This window comes from Lepidochelys kempii, chromosome 10, assembly GCF_965140265.1.
Source record: "Lepidochelys kempii isolate rLepKem1 chromosome 10, rLepKem1.hap2, whole genome shotgun sequence".
NCBI lineage: Eukaryota > Metazoa > Chordata > Testudines > Cheloniidae > Lepidochelys > Lepidochelys kempii.
Window position 1 is genome coordinate 68,035,523 of NC_133265.1, and position 7,463 is coordinate 68,042,985.

The window sequence follows — 7,463 nt, forward strand, 5'->3', positions numbered from 1 at the left end:
CTAAACTTGCTAAGCTCCCCCAGAAGCTGTATAGCCCCAATGTCCTTTTCTTAAACCAGTAGACCTGACCGGTGGATTCTGGAGTGAGTTCAGGAATGGGGTGGCTGAAAGTATTCTTATTTAGTGACTTGGTCTGGGATTTACAGCACAGTGAAGAGCAGGTCCTGACCCCGGGTTGCATACAATGTCCCATGAGCCACTGTTGTGAATCAGAGACTGGACAGGGGAAAGAAAGTAGCATGGGATTTGGGAAAGGGGGTATCATGGAGGGGAGTTCACCAAAAGGCAAACATTGCATGGTTCTGCTTGCGTGGTTCTGTCTCTGTCAAAGAAATGGCTAGGTATTTTTGTCTCTGGGGCGGAGGAGGAAGGGTCATGAAAAGGACCAAGGAGGGTAAATGACTGAGGTCCATTGTGCTTTTACATTCCTCACAAGCTACTCCACAGTCACATACGTACCCACAATTAGAACAGCCAGTTTGCCTGTCAGCCAAAGGCTCCCTACAAACACTTACTGACACCACTGGTCTTGTGAATATTAAAGCTTTTTGAATCAGGATCGTAATGTAAAATTTTCATTGAGGCAATTCTGGTGTTTCTGGGTTGCCTTTCAAATGTCTCTGACACTCTTCAATCCTGTCATGGCTACTGTTTCAATACTCCTTCCGTCCTGTTTTTATTGAAATGGTTGACAAGGGGCATAATCCAACACTTTTGGAAATCAGTGGGTGTCTTTCCATTGACCTTTAGATTGGGCCCAGTATGACTGAGGTTTACTTTCTCCCTTTTTCCTATACACATACTCTTTTCCCTTTTTGAGGGTGTGTGGGGAAGGGTGTGAGTAAAACTAAACGACACTTTGCTGCTGTCTTAAATTTAATGTGGTGTCTCCTTTTAAAATCCTTCGTGTCTCGTGTATTGGTTACAGCTCCCTTCTCACTCCACCACTGTGGTCTTAAGCAAAGAACTGCATTTCTGTGACATTTGGCTCATGCATTGATTACTCATGCCTGCTCATGCTGTGGTCGCTGTCACTCGTTACAATTCTATGTAGACATGAACCTATCCTGGTGCCATTCTTGTCACAGAAATTTAGGGGGGGAAAGTGTGTGTCTTGTCAAGTGTGTACAATGGATTAGATGAGACCCCACAATGTCCTCTAGGTTCCCCCCTTAGTTTGGCTAAGTAGGGTGAGGGAGCTAATGTGACATCATAACCCTTTCATTGTGTGATTTCATAGTATCCATATAAAAAAACTGGTGGCACTTGAATGTTGCTTGAGCAGATGTTGGGCACAGCAGCTCTATTCAGCCATCAGTCATGTTCCAAATTCCCTTATCTCTTCTCTCGGTCCCACTACGCACCTCCAGGCTTTCCCTGGGTGGAGCTCCCCAGAACTACAGCATAGAGGCTACATTATTATCTCTGTGGTATGCAAGCAAGCAAGCTGTGCCATCCCTATTTTCAATTTTCGGCTGTTTCTACCAGTTCTGGTCAGGCTGGCTTACCCTCAGGAACTAACCCTCCACATTCCTAGCAGGAAGCCAGTATCCTCTCTAGTGACACCAGTTAGACCATTGTTTCCTTATATCCTCTTCCCTTTGTGTTTACAATTTCTCTCCTCTTAGCTACCAATGAGCAAATTTCCAGTGGCTCAGGGTTTTCAGCAGCACCCAACAGTCTGGCACCTTACCTTGACCTCTGGAGTCTGCAGAACTGGCATGGAAACACTCTCATGAGAGTCCTGATTCCTCCTCCTCTTGGCTGGGCCTAAAATGCTGTGAGAACAGACAGATTTCCTTGCAGCATTTTGGCACTTTTTCATCCGTTCCAGCCAAAACCAAAAAGTGCAAAAATTATAGGAGGAAAAAAATGAATTGTATGTTTTTGAAACTCAAACCCTATCTGAATTTTGCAAAAAAAGTTTTGGGTCACTTACTTCATCTCAACTGGCTCATCCTCCCCACTAATAATCCCAGTGTTTATTGCAGAGCTTTGTGGCTTCCTTTTTCCTGTCCCTGTGTGCATCTTGTCTGGTTGGCACAAAGCCCCAGGTTCTGCTCCCTTCCTCCACCTGCCCCCTCAACCTCTGCATCCCCAACCACTGGATATTTCAAAAATCAAATCTTAATCCTTCAGACACTTGACTTCTTAGAGATCTGCAGCTGCTCAGGGATGCCCTTTTCAGACTTCTGTGCTGAACCTGCCTTCCTTGCATTCATGTTGGACTGTGGCTTTTGGGCTGTGCTGAACTATTTAGAGAGCTGCTGACAACCCATGGAAAACTCTGCAAAACATTCCATTGAGAGACCATTCTGCTTTGGTGTCATTTTCTGTGCCCTGCTCCTTATTATTAGGGTTACTTGCTGAAAACAGGACCTTTGTTTCTGAGTTCATCTGACCCTGCTGTTTGTATTCCTCACTTGCAGAGCTGCTGTGTAGGTCTGGACACACCGTCATAGTAGAACCAGCTTGAACATAGTTTTTCTCCGACCTCTAAAAAGGACCTCTGACCTATAAGGTTCGGAATTGGTTCCTCACTAGGCCTCAGGCTTCCTCTTTACAATCCACACAGTCGTCTGCTTCCAGCTCTCATTTACCCCCTCACCTGTTCTCCAGACAATTGATCCTCCCCTTCCAAGTTCAGCTCCTTCTGAGTTTGAGGGCTGGCTGCTCTATCTGCTGGCCTCTCGCTCCCCTATTCACCTACCTGGAAAGATACAGTGTTGGGTCCCTGGTATTTCCAGATCCAGATATTTCTAATGTAATCTGGAGCTTGGTATTATTGGGACCTATAAAGCACTGAGCCTTGGCTAGCTATACCCTCCTCTGCATTGTGAACCATAATGTAGTGAGTCAGCACAGCAGCTCAGAGCAGACCGAGCGCATCCTGATGTGGACAGAGGAGAGGGGGAGGGGCTGGCAGCCTACTGGCAAGCTGAAGGTATCCTGTCACAGGCCTGGAAGAGAGAGAAATGGGAAACTCCACAGGCTTCTCTCCAAGGTTGATTAAGCATCCAAGTTGAACCAAACTTGTAAAGCTTTCAAAGCTTGTTGGCCCATCCGTAATTATGATCTGTCTGTCGCCTCTCAGCTGGTTGCTTTAAATCACGATTCTATCACGAATGATGTCAGGCAGCAGGAGCACAAGAACACTTAAACCAACCTGCTTTCATGAAAATATTTCATGAAGGGAAGAGTATGTAATCTGCAAATGAGCAGCAGAATTCCCTATGGACAGAATACTTTTAAAAGTTTCCTTGACACCTCTGCAGGTCCTGTAAAGGCCCAAGTTCAGGATCCCAGCACACATCCTAAATGTGAGGTAGAGGATGTCTTCGGCTCAGGACCCCTGCAATTTATGTGCAGCTCTGCAGGGGTAGATGGCCAGGAGATCCACATAGTTCTAGATCAGGGGTTCTCAAACTGGGGGTCTGGACCCCCCAGAGGGTCATGAGGTTATTGCATGGGGGGTCGCGAGCTGCCAGCCTCCACCCCAAACCCCGCTTCGCCTCCAGCATTTATAATGGTGTTAAATATATTTAAAAGTGTTTTTATAAGGGGGGGGGGGAGTCGCACTCAGAGGCTTGCTATGTGAAAGGGGTCACCAATACAAAAGTTTGAGAACCACTGTTCTAGATCCTCTGATCCCATCACTTTCAAATCCTTCCTTTGACATACCTAGAATGTCTTTGGGTGGGATTTTCAGAAGTGCTCAGTGTTGGCCTAACTCTGTTCCTATAGAAGTCAATGCGAGTTTTACCAGTGAACAGAGTTAGGCCAATGATGAGCACTTTTGAAAACTCTATCCTTGGTGTCTTGGAATTATCTAGATTTTGCATCTAGCTGGGGATGGAAAGCTGCACCATATCACTTCTCCCTGAAGCTTATCACCTTAATATAAGACATATGCAATGTCTTTTTTTTGCTTCAATTCTGCACTGACATAAGAAGCTTCTTGAAGCAGCAATGAAGGAGATGAAGACTTAGTTAAAAGTCACACTTCTGATTATTTTAATTAGGCTCTTTAGCTTTGAAAGCTCTTTTGGTGTTTTAAATAACAAACTTATTCACTGGGTGGCTTTTTCACACTCCGTCTCTCTCCTAGCTAGTCCTACAATAGAATAATTCTCTTGCATTCTGCAAGTCTTGTTGTTAAAGTTTCCTAAATGCCTCTTTCATTTAGCCCAACATTAAAAACTACATCAGTTTTTTCTTTGAAAAATCCCTCTCCTCATATTCCTCTCACTTTCTTTTTACATACTGCTGCCTCACAAACCTGATCCCCGTCCCACCCTGCAGGAGTCCCCATAACTCTTATGGCTGCATCTCACTGCAACAGACTCTTCAGTGTTGTTGACGAGTCTGTGTTCTCTTGAAGATTAAGAAGCTGGCACAAACTAGAAAACAATTTCCCTATTACTCAATAGCCAGACCAAGTAACTTCCTAATATTGCAGTGGAAAATTTGACTCCCAGAGGCCAGAGATACCTAAGCATGTTACAAGCAGCATTATGCAAGACTAAATGAACTTATTTTCCTCAGACTATTCTGCATGATTCACTTAATACTTTCATCATCTTTTAAAACATTTGCTCTTCAAAAGGCCAGAAGTAGCCTAAGAGAGTCCCTATCTGAGGGCTGCTCACTAGCTGTGAAATCTGGTTCTCAGGAGACAGATTTTCATGTCACACATCCACATCGGCACTAATAGGCATGCTTCATACAAAAGCCCAAGACTTGAATGTGTGCTCTTGTCTATTTACACTGTAAGTGCTTCATGGCAGGGACTCTCTCGTACTATGTGCATGTACAATGCTTATCACAATGGGGCCTCAAAATCGGTCGGAGGCTCTAGGTCAGTGATACTCAGACTGAGGCTCGTGATGTACAAGTGGCTCTTTGCAGCATATGATACTAAAACATTGTGTGATTTTCTTATTAACCAATCAGGATGCTTTTACTATGTTACTAACCAATTGTAGTTGATAAAATAATAATACTTCAGTCATTTTGCTATGAGAATAATATATACATATTATTATGTATTATTATTTTATTATATAAACTAAAAATTTCCTGTCATTCTGTTTTAAATAGGAATATATAGAACTATAGTAAATGAAACAGTGAATTCACACTCCTGTGGCTCTTTTGGGTAATGTTGATCACTAATTTGGCTCCTGAAACCCTGAGTATCCCTGCTCTAGGTGTTACTGTAATACCAATTGAATGGACATGGATACCAAACTACTTTTGCACTCCTAGATGTGATACCGGAACAGGAGTGAGGTGGAAACAGGCAGCTCCTACTGCTCAGATTGCAGCTGGTAGGTGGATATAAAGAAGATTTTATTCTCCAGGGTTATCCATCTGTCCCCATTAATAAGTATAGTAAATTCACTTTAAAAATGTATTTTTGATCTTTAAGTAATGGGATCGTTATTTTTAAATATCAAGCTTTATGCCTGCAATGAGTGTTCTGATTTGCTGCTGACTTTTAGTAGAGAGTGGTACAAACAATAGTGCTGTTAAGTGTTATGTTCCATACTAAACTCAGGATCAGATTTAAAACCACTAGCTGAGCCAGATCTATTCACAGGAAATGAAGTTCGTCTCTTGTTCTTGAGACTAAAAAGAATAAAAAACATGGTGTTTGAGCAGGGGACACAGGAGAAACCGGCATATAGACACACTAGGCTCCAGCTTTATAAACTTTAATATTAAGGGAGTGGGGACTAACTCCGTCTCCCCAAACTGCCAGCCATTAGTTGGGTCCAGTGAAGGGGAGAAGGGCCTTATGCCATACAAGTGGGGAATGAAGGGTGTCTCTTTTACCCAAACTCTTGCAATTAATGATTTAGCACATTGCTAAATCCCACCAGCATCTCGGGAGTAATGATGGGGAGCTGTGTCTACAAAGACTTAAGGCTTGCTGTTCCTTACAGGCAAAGAGAGTCCAGCGGCCAGTCTTGGGCCCCTGCTCAGGCTTACCCCAGGAGCTGGCCCAGGAAGCCTCTTGACAACGCTTCTTGACATTTATTGCCCCCAAGCTGATTTTTAAGATGCTTTGTCTTATCTTTACTATCCTCACCTATCGGGCCTCTAGGATGCTGTGTGAAGGTGACACCTTGCTAATCTTTCCTGGAAGGAAAAATTCCTTCCTGACCCCATAAGATGTTGGGGTTACATTCACAGCAAAGTTGCAAACCTTGCTCTGATACCCACACCACACATTGGATGAGGCAGCCTTCAGTAGCAAGAATGGTTGTTATGTATCCAGGAATGTTAAAATACAAAGGGGATGTGGTGGTTTGCTGCAATTAATCAGCTCTCTCAGCCCTCCTGATTTGGCCAATGGGTGGCTAGGGGAGGTGGAGTTCAGCCCTTGCCTATATCTGATCCTCATGTGCACTCAAGGCAGGGCTTAGGAAAGGGAGAGGGCACTGGTGCCAGAAGTTATGTGCCCTGCACCCTCAACCAGGTCAATCAAACACCCCTACCACTGAGAGAGACAGGGCATTGTCAGAAGGAAGCGCTGCCGGAATGGAAAAGCCTAACAAGAATTGATTTGTAAGCAGGCGTTCTACTTCAACCATTGCTGTGAAGGCATGGGGGATCACTTTCGGTTTAACGCTAATAGGAACTGTATACTACCCTGCCAGTCACATGGCTCCACCAGAAAAGCCGGTCTAGCCAGCAACAAGTATCTGAAAAGAGAATGGGTACGTGCAGAAAAGAGAGACTCCACTGAGGCAGTGGTTAAATGACACTTTACCCATGGCTTTATCTAGATGAGGGAAGTGGGTCATGTTTGAAAACATACTGGTTAACAGGAGTTAACGAATGCCATTTTAAACATGACTTTTCCCCTACTATTGATACATTTTAGCACTTCTCATAATGTGTCTTCTGGTCATGGCTGCCCCTAAGCTCCTTTCTCTTGGCTCCAGTGCTGATCATGCCCAACTAATGCTTTTTGAGAGGTGTTCAAATATGTCTACACTAGGTGCAAAGTCATGTTAAAAATTGTTCTCACTAACACATTTTCAAACTTGACCTACTCTCCTAGTCTAGTCAAGGACACAGTGGAAATGAAGCCTAAAGATGGTACCTTTTACTACTGAATGACTGTTGACATTCTTCCTCTGTGCAGGAGTTGTATTCTAGCCCGCATGCAGACACTTCTGCAGAGGCAGGAAGTAACTTCGTCTAAAAGAAAAAAGATAGGACTCGTTGATACACATCTAAATAAACATTTCCTCGGATAACCCAAACATCACTGGAGCAGGTCAGTGCATCAGTCGTCATTGCGCTCTGCTAGTCTAGTGCTGTAGATGAAAAGCTTTTAAAATTCATGCAACTTCTAATTTGCCTTGGGCTGGAAAGCCTTCAATTACTCTCACTCCTGAGTTTCCCTTTGGATGTGCTATGGTTAACCCATTCTCCATTTTTGCAGGTGG